Source organism: Perognathus longimembris, chromosome 16 (assembly GCF_023159225.1).
Source record: "Perognathus longimembris pacificus isolate PPM17 chromosome 16, ASM2315922v1, whole genome shotgun sequence".
Lineage (NCBI taxonomy): Eukaryota > Metazoa > Chordata > Mammalia > Rodentia > Heteromyidae > Perognathus > Perognathus longimembris.
Window position 1 is genome coordinate 30,499,934 of NC_063176.1, and position 12,830 is coordinate 30,512,763.

Sequence of the window (12,830 nt, forward strand, 5' to 3'; positions counted from 1 at the left end):
GAACCTTTCTCAGGCAACAGTAACAACTCTTTTCTCCCAAGTCTCACAGAATGCTGTTCATGGACTTCTTTTATGAAACACAATGATCCTCATACATTGTAATTCTTTACATGTGTTCCCTCCTAATAAAATAAATATATATATGTGTGTGTGTATATATATATGTGTGTGTATACATATGTGTACACATATGTGTATATACATATATATACATATATGTGTATACATATGTGTATATGTATACACATATGTATGCTTGGCTCCCCCAGCTCCGTCCACCCATGGGGTATTGGTGCTGGGTATCCCCCAGCTCCATCCACCCGTGGGGTACTGGTGCTTGGTTCCCCCAGCCTTATCCACCATAAGGTACTGGTGCTTGGTTCCCCCCAGCTCCATCCACCCATAGAGTACTGGTGCTTGATACCCCCCAGCTACATACACCATAGAGAACTGGTGCTTGGTACCCCCAGCTCCATCCATCCACCATGTGGTACTGGTGCTTGGTACTCCCTAGCTCCATCCACCCGTGGGAGTACTGGTGCTTGCTACCTCCAGCTCTGTCACCCCCCCACTCCCCCATAGGCGGTGGAAACCTGATCCTGGGGAAGCCGGTGGAGAAGGACAACACCCACCACACGCTCTCCAGGGGAGGCCCCCATGACCCCGGACCCCGCCACTCCCATGACCCCTGACCCCATGACTCCCATGACCCCGTGACCCACCCAAACCTGGCGCCCACCCAATCAATCCCCCAAATCACCCCCACAGGCATCTGGGGATGGGAAGTGGGGAATTCAGGGGCCTGTGACCCCTCCCTGACCCGGGGAAGGAGGGGGCAGGGGTCAAGACCCTGGCAGGGATCAGGGGTCACACAGGGGGAACCTCACGTCTGGAGGCTGAGCGGCCAGACACACAGCGTGTTCACGGGCATGGCGCTGGTGTGGTGCTCGAGCGCAGGTGGGTTCACCCTGGAGGGGGTTCAGGGGTCGGGGGGGTCAGGGGTCAGGGGTCACGCCTGGATCTGGGCACGGGTGCTGGGCTTAGGCCTGGGCCTGGATTAGATCAGGAGCCTGGGCGTTTGGGTCTGAATTTAGGACTTGGTGCTGTGCTTAGTCCTCATCCAGGGTGCTGTGCTTAGTCCTGGGCCTGGATGAGATCGGGGGCCTGGATTAGATCAGGGGCCTGGGCTTTGGGTCTGGATGTCAGCCTGGGTGTTGTGCTTAGTCCTGGATCTCGGTGCAGCACTTAGTCGTGGGCCTGGATTGGATCAGGAGCCTGGGTGCTGCGCTAAGTACTGAGCCTAGATGAGATCAGTATCATGGGTGCTGGTCTTAGTCCTGCAGCCTGGGTGCTGTGCTTAGTCCTGGGCCTGGATTCAATCAGGCTACCGGGTGCTTCGCTTAGTCCTGGGCCTGGATTGAATCAGGATCCTGGGTGCTGCGCTTAGTCCTGGGCCTGGATTAGATCAGGATCCTGGGTGCTGCACTTAGTCCTGGGCTTGAGTGCTGCACTCAGCCTTGAGCCTGGAATCGATCAGGATCTCGGGTGCTGCGCTGAGTACTGGGAATGGATGAGATCAGGCTCCCGGGTGCTTTGCTCAGTCCTGCTCCCGGGTGCTGTGCTCAGTCCTCAGTCTGGATTAGATCAGGATCCCAGGTGCTGTGCTTAGTCCCGTGCTGGGTGCTGCACTCAGTCCCTGGACCGGCACCTACGTTCAGTCCTTGGCCTGGATGAGATCAGGCACCCGGGTCCTGGGCTCAGTCCTGGTCCTGGGTGCTGGCTCAGTCCTGCTCCGGGGTGCTGGGCTCAGCCTCAGTCTGGATTAGATCACAATCCCGGGTGCTGCGCTCAGTCCTTGTCCTGTGTGTTGTGCATAGACCTTGGGCCCGAATTATTAGATCAGGATCCTGGGTGCTGCATTTAGTCCCCAACCTGGATTAGATCAGGATCCTGGGTGCTGCACTCACTCCTTGGGTCTGAATTATTAGCTCGGGATCCTGGATACTGTGCTTTGTCTTGGCCTGGATTCCATCAGGATCACAGGTGCAGGTGCTGGGCTTAGTCCTGGGCCTGGGTGCTGCACTTATTCCTCACTCTGGATTAGGTCAGGCTCCCGGGTGCAGGGCTTAGTCCCGCGCTAGGTGCTGCTCTCAGTCCTAATCCTGGATTAGATCAGGATCCTGGGTGCTGCGCTTAGTCTTGGGCCTGGGTGATGCGCTCAACCTTGGGCCTGGATTTGATAAGGATCCCGGGGGCTGCGCTCAGCCCTGGGCCTGGAATAGATCAGGATCCCGGGTGCTGCCCTGAGTCCTGGGCCTGGATGAGATCAGGCTCCCAGGTGCTGCGCTCAGTCCTGCTCCCGGGTGCTGTGCTTATTCCTACACTGGGTGCTGCGCTCAGTCCTTCTCCCAGGTGCTGTGCTCAGTCCTCCTCCTGTATTCGATCAGGATCCTGGGTGCTGCGCTGAGTCCTGCTCCAGAATGCTGCCCTCAATCCTGGTCCCAGGTTATGTGCTCAGTCCTCAGTCTGCATTTGATCAGGATCCCGGGTGCTGTGCTCACTCCTGGTCCTGGGTGCTGCGCTCAGTCCTAAGCCTGGATGACATCAGGATTCCAGGTGCTGTGCTTAGTCCCATGCTGGTTGCTGCACTCAGTCCGGGGCCTGGATTAGATCAGGATCCTGGGTTCTGTGCTCAATCCTGGGCTGGGTGCTACACTTAGTACTTGAGGCTGGATTATTAGATCAGTATCCAGGGTGCTGCACTCAGTCCTGGTCCTGCATTGGATCAGGACCCTGGGTGCTGCACTTAGTCCTGGGCCTGCATTAGATCAGGATCCTGGGTGCTGTGCTTTGTCCTGGGCCTGGGTGCTGCTCTTAATCCTTAGCCTTGATTAGCTCAGGATCCTGAGTGCTGCGCTTAGTGCTGCAGCTTGGAGTAGATCAGGATCACCGGTGCTGTGCTTAGTCCTGGGCCTGGATTAGATCAGGATCCCAGGTGCTGGACTCAGTCCTCAGTCTGGATTAGATCAGGAGCCTGGGCGTTTGAGTCTGGATGTTCGACTTGGTGCTGCGTTTAGTCCTCATCCAGGATGCTGTGCTTAGTCCTGGGCCTGGGTGCTGCGCTTAGTCTCAGGCCTGGATTCGATCAGGATCCCGGGTGCTGCATTCAGCCTTGGGCCTGGAAACGATAAGGATCCCGGGTGCTGTGCTGAGTTCTGGGAATGGATGAGATCAGGCTCCCGGGTGCTTTGCTCAGTCCTGTTCCTGGGTGCTGCGCTGGGTGCTGCTCTTAATCCTCAGCCTGGATTAGCTCAGGATCCTGGTTGCTGCGCTTAGTCCCCAACCTGTATTAGATCAGGATCCCGGGTGCTGCACTCAGTCCTTGGGTCTGAATTATTAGCTCAGGACCCTGGGTGCTGTGCTTTTACTGGGCCTAGATTCCATCAGGATCAGAGGTGCAGGTACTAGGCTTAGTCCTGGGCCTGGGTGCTGCACTTAGTCCTCAGTCTGGATTAGGTCAGGCTCCCGGGTGCTGGGCTTAGTCCCGCGTTGAGTGGTGTGCTCAGTCCTAATCCTGGATTAGATCAGGATCCTGGGTGCTGTGCTTAGTGCTGGGCCTGGAATTGATCAGGATCCCGGGTGCTGCGCTGAGTTCAGGGCCTGGATGAGATCAGGCTCCTGGGTGCTTTGCTCAGTCCTGCTCCCGGGTGCTGCGCTCAATCTTCAGTCTGCATTAGATCAGGATCCCAGGTACTGTGCTTAATCCCGTGCTGGGTGCTGTGCTCAGTCCCTGGCCTGGCGCCTGCGTTCAGTCCTTGGCCTGGATGAGATCAGTCTCTCGGGTACTAGGCTCAGTCCTGGTCCTGGGTGCTGCACTTAGTCCTCAGTCTGCATGAGATCAGGATCCCGGGTGCTGCACTGAGTCCTGGTCCCGGGTGCTGTGCTCCGTCCTTGTCCCGGGTCCTGCGCTCAGTCCTGCTCCCAGGTGCTGTGCTTATTCCTACGCTGGGTGATGCACTCAGTCCTGCTCCCAGGTGCTGTGCTGAGTCCTGGTCCTGAGTGCTGCACTCAGTCCTCCTCCTGTATTCAAGAAGGATCTCGGGTCCTGCGCTGAGTCCTGCTCTGGGATGCTGCGCTCAGTCCTGGTCCCGAGTTATGTGCTCAGTCCTCAGTCTGCATTTGATCAGGATCCCGGGTGCTGTGCTCAGTCCTGGTCCCGGGTTCTGCGCTCAGTCCTCAGCCTGGATGAGATCAGGATTCCAGGTGCTGTGCTTAGTCCCGCGCTGAGTGCTGCACTCACAAGGGGGCCTGTATTAGATCAGGAGCCTGGGTGCTGTGCTCAGTCCTGAGCTGGGTGCTACTCTTAGTACTTGGGGGTGCATTATTAGATCAAAATACCGGGTGCAACTCAGCCTTGGCCCTGGGTTAGATCAGGATTCTGAGTTCTGTGCTTAATCCTGGGCCTGGATTAGATCAGGACCCTGGGTGCTGCGCTTAGTCCTGGGCCTGGATTAGATCAGGATCCTGGGTGCTGCGCCTGGTCCTGGGCCTGGGTGCTGCACAGAGTCCTGGGCCTGGATTCGATCAGGATCCCGGGGGCTGTGCTCAGTCCTGCTTCTGGGTGCTGTGCTTTGTCCTCAGCCTGTATTAGCTCAGGATCCTGGGTGCTGCGCTTAGTGCTGCAGCTTGGAGTAGATCAGGATCACGGGTTCTGTGCTTATTCCTGGGCCTGGGTGCTGCCTTCAGTCCTCAGCCTGGGTGAGATCAGGATTCCAGGTGCTACACTCAGTCCTCAGTCTGGATTAGATCAGGCGCCCCAGTGTTAGGCTTAGTACTGGGACTGTATTCGATCAGGAGGCTGGTTGAGATCAGGATCCCAGGTGCTGTGCTTAGACCTGGACCTAGGTGGTGGGCTTAGTCCTGGGCCTGGATGAGATCAGGAGCGTGGGTGCTGGGCTTACTCCTGGGCCTGGATTCATTCAGGAGCCTTGATTTGGGCTTAGTCCTGGGCCTGGGTGCTGGGCTCGTCCTCGGCCTTGATGCTGTGTGCAGTCTTTGTCCTGGATGCTTCGCTCAGTCCTGTTCCCAGGTGCTGTGCTTTGTCCTCAGCCCAGGTGTTGCGCTCAGTCCTTGGCCTGGATGAGATCAGGATCCCGGGTGCTGCGCTTAGTCTTCGTTCCAGTTGCTGCACTCAGTCCTGCTTCCGGGTGCTGCACTCAGTCCACAGTCTGGATTAGATCAGGATCCCAGGTGCTGTGCTCAGTCCTGGGTCTGGGAGCTGCGCTTAGTCCTTGAGCCCGAATTATTAGATCAGGATCCTGGGTGCTGCGCTTAGACCCCAGCCTAGATTAGATCATGATCACAGGTGCTGCACTCAGTCCTTGGGCCTGAATTATTAGCTCAGGATCCTGGGTGCTGTGCTTTGTCCTGGGCCTAGATTCCATCAGGATCACAGGTGCAGGTGCTGGGCTTAGTCCTGGGCCTGGGTGCTGCGCATAGTACTCTGTCTGGATTAGTTCAGGCTCACAGGTGCTGGGCTTAGTCCCGGGCTGGGTGCTGCGCTCATTCCTGGTCCCAGGTGCTGGGCTCAGTCCTAATCCTGGATTAGATCAGGATCCCGGTTGCTGTGCTGAGTCCTGTGCCTGGATGAGATCAGGCTCCCTGATGCTTTGCTCAGTCCTGCTCCCGGGTGCTGTGCTCAGTCCTCAGTCTGGATTAGATCAGGATCCCAGGTGCTGTGCTTAGTCCCGTGCTGGGTGCTGCGCTCAGTCCCTGCCACACCGCCTGCGTTCAATCCTTGGCCTGGATGAGATCAGGCTCCTGGGTACTGGGCCCAGTCCTGGTCCTGGGTGCTGCACTTAGTTCTCAGTCTGGATGAGATCAGGATTCCGGGTGCTGCTCTGAGTCCTGTTCCTTGGTGCTGCGCTCAGTCCTGCTCCCGGGTGCTGTGCTTATTCCTACACTGGGTGCTGCGCTCAGTCCTGCTCCCGGGTGCTGTGCTCAGTCCTCCTCCTGCATTCGATCAGGATCCCGGGTGGTGCGCTGAGTCCTGCTCTGGGATGCTGTGTTCAGTCCTGGTCCCGAGTTATGTGCTCAGTCCTCAGACTGGATTAGATCAGGATCCTGGGTGCTGTGCTCAGTCCTGGGCTGGGTGCTACACTTTGTTCTTGGGGGTGGATTATTAGATCAGGATCCCGGGTGCTGCACTCAGTCCTGGGCCTGGGTTAGATCTGGATCCTGGGTGCTGCGCTTAGTCTTGGGCCTGGATTAGATCAGGATACTGGGTGCTGCGGTTAGTCCTAGGCCTGGGTGCTGCACAGAGTCCTGGGCCTGGATTCAATCAGGATCCCGAGTGCTGTGCTCAGTCCTGCTTCTGGGTGCTGGGCTTAGTCATCAGCCTGGATTAGATCAGGATCCCGGGTGCTGCACTCAGTCCTTGGGTCTGAATTATTAGCTCAGGATCCTGGGTGCTGTGCTTTGTCCTGGGCCTGGATTCCATCAGGATCACAGGTGCAGGTGCTGGGCTTAGTCCTGGGCCTGGGAGCTGCACTTATTCCTCACTCTGGATTAGGTCAGGATCCTGGGTGCTGGGCTCAGCCCTGGGCCTGGAATCGATCAGGATCCCGGGTGCTGTGCTGAGTCCTGTGCCTGGATGAGATCAGGCTCCAGGGTGCTTTGCTCAGTCCTATGAGCTTTTCTCTAGTTTCTTTACTTTTGTGGTGGTCTTCAGATTCCTAGATCTTTACAAATCCACTTGAATAAAGAACATTTACTGTTCTGAATTGAAATAGGTTTTTTGTTTGTTTGTTAGCTCTGACTTATCTTTAAGGTCGGTAGGGGATTTAATTTGACTTGTATTTTAGACTTTATTTTTAATGAGTAGAAATTATACTGGAAGGCAGGGTCTGGCTGTGTTGCCTTGGCTGGTGTTAAGGCAAAGTGCTCAATCAATCCTTCTGTCTCAGAGTCTGGAGTCACTGGGTGTGAAATGTGAGCCCTGGTGCCCCAATACCCAGCTTCATTGCATTTCCTTGTTTTCCCAGGTATAGGGATGAGAATTTGATTGTGTTTGTCACTGAGTGACAAATGAATTGGGAGTGTGTTTCATCTTCCCCCTCTTCTCTCTCTTCTCCTCACCTCTCCCTTGTCTTCCCATTCCCTTCTCCCTTCCCTTCCTTTCCTAGTCCTCTCCCCTCCTTCTCTTGTCCCTTCTCCCCTTCTCTCCCTCTCTCCTTTCCCTTGCCCCTCTTCTGTTTCCTTCTCTCCCCCTCTCCAGCTTTCTTCTTATTTTTTCTTGCAGCACTGGGAATCAAATCCAGGGCCTTGAGCATGCTAGCGCAACCCAAATGGAGTTTTCTTTCTGATAGTATATTTGGAAAAAAATGACTGTGTTTTTCAAATATTGTTAATCCCCTAAAATTCTTATCCCCCAAACACAATAATCCCAAAACCTACGGAATTTCACAGCCAATTAAACTAGTTGTAGTTGAGTATTTGAGTTTGATCCTCTCCATCATGAGATTTAGGATGACCTCAGATATGGGCCATGCAGTTAATCTGACAAAGTCACGGCCATACCAGCCTGGAGAGGACTTCCAGAAGCAGGTGGTCCAGAGTCTGGCTTGACATTATAACTAGATTATAACTGTATTTTTGGCTTGGTTTTCATCAGACGATGACATGCAATTCAGCTATACAGAAAGAAATGTGTATCCACAATTTTTGGTCATGTTCTGTGGCTGAGAATAGCCTCTGGTTTTTTTTTCTCCTCAACAATGAATACTGTTTTAGATGGTAGTTAAGATGATAATATTAATTAGTATGAGGGCATCTATGTACTTATGAAATCTAGTCCTAGATCATTAGGACAACATCCTCTATTCACCATATCTTACAAACTTTAGTACCAAGAACATAAAAGTCTCTGGGATATTTTTAGGATGTTGGAGGTTACACAGTAGAAGCCATAAGTTTAATATGGGCATTGTCTCTTCAGAAGAGCCTGTCTATCACATGTGAAGATTTCTAAACCTCCCATGCCTTTGCCACATCATGGTGATGAATCCTAATGTTGGTATTCTCAAGTTATTTCTAAGTTTTCAACATAGTTCCACTGATAGTAAGAAACATTAGAACTTCCTGTTCTTTAACGTATACACTACAGCAAAGAAACATAGGCAAAGGTAGGTCCTGGGACTCAAAGCCTGTAACCCTAGATTCTCAGGAGCCTGAGATCTGAGGATTGCAGTTTGAAGCTACTTGGGGCAAGAAAGCTTATGAGACTCTTATCTCCAATAAACTACTCAGAAAAATCTGGAAATGGCACTGTGGCTCATGTGGTAGAATGCCAGCCTTGAGCAAAAGTTGCTTGGGACAGTGCCCGGAGTTCAAGTCCCAGGACCAACAAAAACAAAAATCTCATGCAAGAGTAAGAATTTATTGATTCAGGTATAAATTTATTGTAATAAACACATATAAAGAAAATATCATTGTTGAAAAAGACTAAAGAGAAATCAGTGTCAATGTGTTTGAAGAAAATGGGATCATTTGATGTTTAAATCTGCCTTTGGCCTTTTTTTATTGCATACAAGATGTCTAGTCTGACACTATAGGTTGTGTTGAATGCTCTGCTCCAGTTCTCTAATGGTACCAAATAGGTTAATAGATTAGAACTAGGAGAGATGAGCAGCTACAGCTCATATTTGCCTTGAAATCTTGAGCATTTTCTGATTAAATCCTGGGATGATCAGTGAGTGAACTTTGCTCCACATACTAAATCATGATTTTTCCCCCAATCTTGATGACATGGTTGAAATTGGAAATATCAAGTGTGTTTGAACAAGAGCATGATCCATAGACCTGGATCTGAACCTACTTCACATATGCCTTATTACAAGAAGACATTATAAATCGCTTAACTAGAAATTAGAAATCTACCTTTTAGCAAGTCTATTTCAAAGTTGGAAAATACTCATTTTCCTCTGCAAAAGAATGGTCTCTATAACATCCAGTGAAATGGATTATCTAATATCAGAGATATGAACCTCAGACTCACAGAAGCCAAAAGGCATTAGTGTGAATAAGATTTTTGTCTACCTTGTGCTGGGCTTAATGGGATAGCTTTTTAGAAGAATTTGACCAGCAGCACAGATGTCTAGCTGGGCATTATAAGTCCAGAATGGCTCAGGATGAATTTACCCTCACTCCCAGACCCATCTTCTTCTCCTGTGTATCCCAGTGAATGGTGTCATTGTCCAAACCAGACTGAAGTTGCCTCTTTCAATTTTAATTTTGGAAATAATGGGATTAAGTGGTGAAAGATGCCAGAGAAAATGATGAATAATGGAAATAGGTAGTAACTACTGGCCTGTGTACATGTTAAATAATTGTTTATGTGAATGTAAGCACTTAGAATTACACATGAATAGGTCTCATAGTTGATTTCATTTCTATGGCAATCTTAACTCCAGTCCTAAGGCACACAAAACTATGAGTGAGACTGAACTGTTATTGATTACTGATGTGACTCTACTGGTGTCAGTCAACAAGTGGTGAGGTTCTTCTTTTGTCAGACTGTTGCTGAGACTGAGCCACTGTCAAGTGTTGGTGACACATTACTGGTACCATTCCTGTGGAGCCTGAACCAGAGCAATGTCTTCTGTAATTGAAATGAATCGACTTTGCCTTGGGGCTTTACTATACTAAATCAAACTAGAGATGGATGAACAGGAAAAACTCTTCTGTCTCAGTGACAGAAATTGTCTGTCTACAGACATTTCTCTTGGTCACTATGGCAACTACCCCTTCCCACACTTTGCTAGCCATTAAGATGTATCAAGACAGAGATGACCGTTTGCAGCATCAGGCATTTGAAATAAAAAGAGATTTGCTAGAAAGTTGGAAAGTTATTTCTTGGAGGAAAAGTGAGATCCTTAAAAACCTTAATTCACTTTTTTTCTTACTTGAAAAGTAGTTTGTTTCTTTCTTCAGTGACGGTGAAGCTGCGTGCATAGGACAATCCATGCCCTTCATGCGCCTGTGTTTAGGAATCTGCTCCCTGGCAGTGCCCTGGGCAGGGCAGAGTTACATAGACAAGCAAAATCGCAGTTCCTGCCACCTGGGGCAGGCACTCATAGTCAGGGAAATAAAAACCTAAGGAGCGAATGGATTTCAAAGTGATTTGTAGACTTAAAAGTGATAGGAAAATATAGTAGTTTAAAAGTTTACCCAAGCAATCAGGGCTGGGAATGTGGCTTAGTGGTATAGTGCTTGCCTAGCATGCACGAAGTCCTGGGTTAGATTCTTCAGTACCACATAAACAGAAAAAGCTAGAAGTGATGCTGTGGCTCAACTGTTGGCATGCTAGCCTTCTGCAAAAGAAGCTCAGTGACAGTGCCCAGGTCCCTGAGTTCAAGCCCCAGGACTGGCAAAAAGAATAACAAGCAATAAATTAATAAGCATTACACAAAAAGTAAAAATATTCCAAATTGGTAGGCCTTTGCTCTCAGAAAGAGTTCAGCGACAATGCTTCTGAAAGGGTAGTAATTGGACTTAGAATGACTATATTTAGGAATCAGTAATTTAAGTATGACAGGCTCTTCAGAGTAGATAGTCAGAATACCTGGAGAGCCTTTTAGAGGCAGAACTTGGGCAGTTTGTTGGGATCATGGCAAAGTGGCTAAAAGCATAACGTGGAGGCTAAATGTTACCTGGTACCAATACACTGTTCATGGTCCTATTTGTTGTTGTTGGGTTTTTTTGTATGACATTTAGCTGAAAAGTTAATTATAAAATCATAAAGTTAATACAATTATAGCTAAAGTTCATTGAGTGCTTATTCAATAGTGCAGGCAGGCACTATTTCAAGAGTTTTGCATTTTTATTCTCTAATTATAGGGGATAAGCACTATTTTTTCTTAAAAAAAATTTATTTCCATGTTTGCAGCTGATAAACTGAGGTACAGATAGAATAAAGGTCAGAGAGCAAGTATCTCACAGCCGCTGATCAAGTCAAGCAGATAAAGCTCATAGGGTTAGTTAGTGCCATATGGGACAGCGGCTTAAAAGTAAAAAGATGTCTAGAGAGTGGAAAGACTGGAAAAATGCTGGATTTGTGACGGGGGGGGGGGAATCCCTTTTGAACTCTGCACAGAAGAGTCACATGAAACTATTTTGAAGAGAGGAAGCTGGGTGAATCCAGAGCACCAACTAGAAACCATAAGACCAGGCTACAAGTTTCTCAGCTGGGGAGTAAAAGTTTGAGGTAGAGTGAGGGCAGAAAGGATGGAAAGGAAGGCCTGGGAAGGGAATTCATTTGAACCCTGCTACTAATTGGTGAGGGAGAAGAAGGCATTAATGATGATTTGTATGCTTTTTTGGGTTAATGGTGATTGCATTAGCAGGTGGAAAGCTTGTTCTTTTATTGATTGAACTTCCTAATGCTGACCATTCTCAACTACCCTTCCTTTGAAATTATCTTTCCTCCTTTGTGCTGGTGATCACTGTTGCACCTCAGCTCTCCTCTCTTCCCACCCTCCTTCAGTGGTTCTTTTCTGAAGTTGGCACTCTTCACTATCCAATCTGGGACTCATTTCTTTCCCTCTCCACTATGCTACAGAGTAGATATGCTGTCCAATTAGCTTCAGTCTGAAAGCTGCACAATTTCATGGCAGGAGACAGCTGGGACCCATTCCCATCTTCACCATATTAGCTGTGGAATAATAGTCTTTGATACTGTTTTGCTCAAGTGTGAATGTGAATGATACCTCCATAATGGAGTTTTTCAATGCACCGAGTCTAGAGAAAAGGCTCACAACACAGTGGACCCTTGACAAGTTTTATTTGCTCTTTTTCTTTTCTTCCCTCTTCCTCTTATCCAAATATTTCCTTTCAGTTGAAGTCACTTCCCTGATGGGGATTCCTCCTACGTTAACAGAAATAGTCATGGTTCTCGTTTGCTTGCCAGATGTTAAACTGTGCACAATCACCTTTCATAGACAAACAGCACAGCGATTGTCTTTTGGTTTCAAACATGGAATGAGTTAATACTCTAAAAATATAAGAGATAGGAACTACAACAGAGTTATAATCATAAACTGGTTGTACGTGAAACTACTTCAGACAGAGGGGCAAAGATTTATCTTCCAGTTGGACTCCAAAATACAGCATAAAACAAGCTGTAGGAACATAATATACGAAAGATAAAAATTTCCAACCCCCTTACATATCTCGAAATTGTATTTGTACAGATGTTATGAATGATACAATAGCTGATCTTTAATGTAGAGTAGTAATTTTATTTGATGAAACAGATGGTATTGAAAAAATTTATCTCAGCAAAGTACTGACTCATACAGAATAATATGAACTTTTTCATTTTGCGGGGGGAGGGTAGATGAGCCTAAGTAAACTTGCTAAAAATGTATTTTTAAAAAACCTAAGCTCTTCAAAATAAGCCCAGGGACAGTTACCAGGCTTTGAGCTTGAGCTCTAGGACTGGCATAAGAGGAAGAGGAAGAGCAGGAGGATGTGGAGGAGGAAATGCTTAGGGTTAGCAGCATGAAGTGGGACTCCCCTGGGTTTATTTAAACTCTAGCCTTGCCATTTCCTACTTCTGTGACTTAATCCAGTTACTTAACTTCTTTGAGTACAAGTTTTTTTCTCCATTTGAGAATAATAATATCATCATGTGGCATATGTCCTATTAAGTGGGTACCTTTATATAAAGACATTCAGTGTCTAGCAGGAGATATGTAGTAAGTGAGTTATTGTGGAAAACTGGGTGTGAAGCAGTTGAAAGCCTTACTAATTAGGTGCTCTTGGGAAGGTTT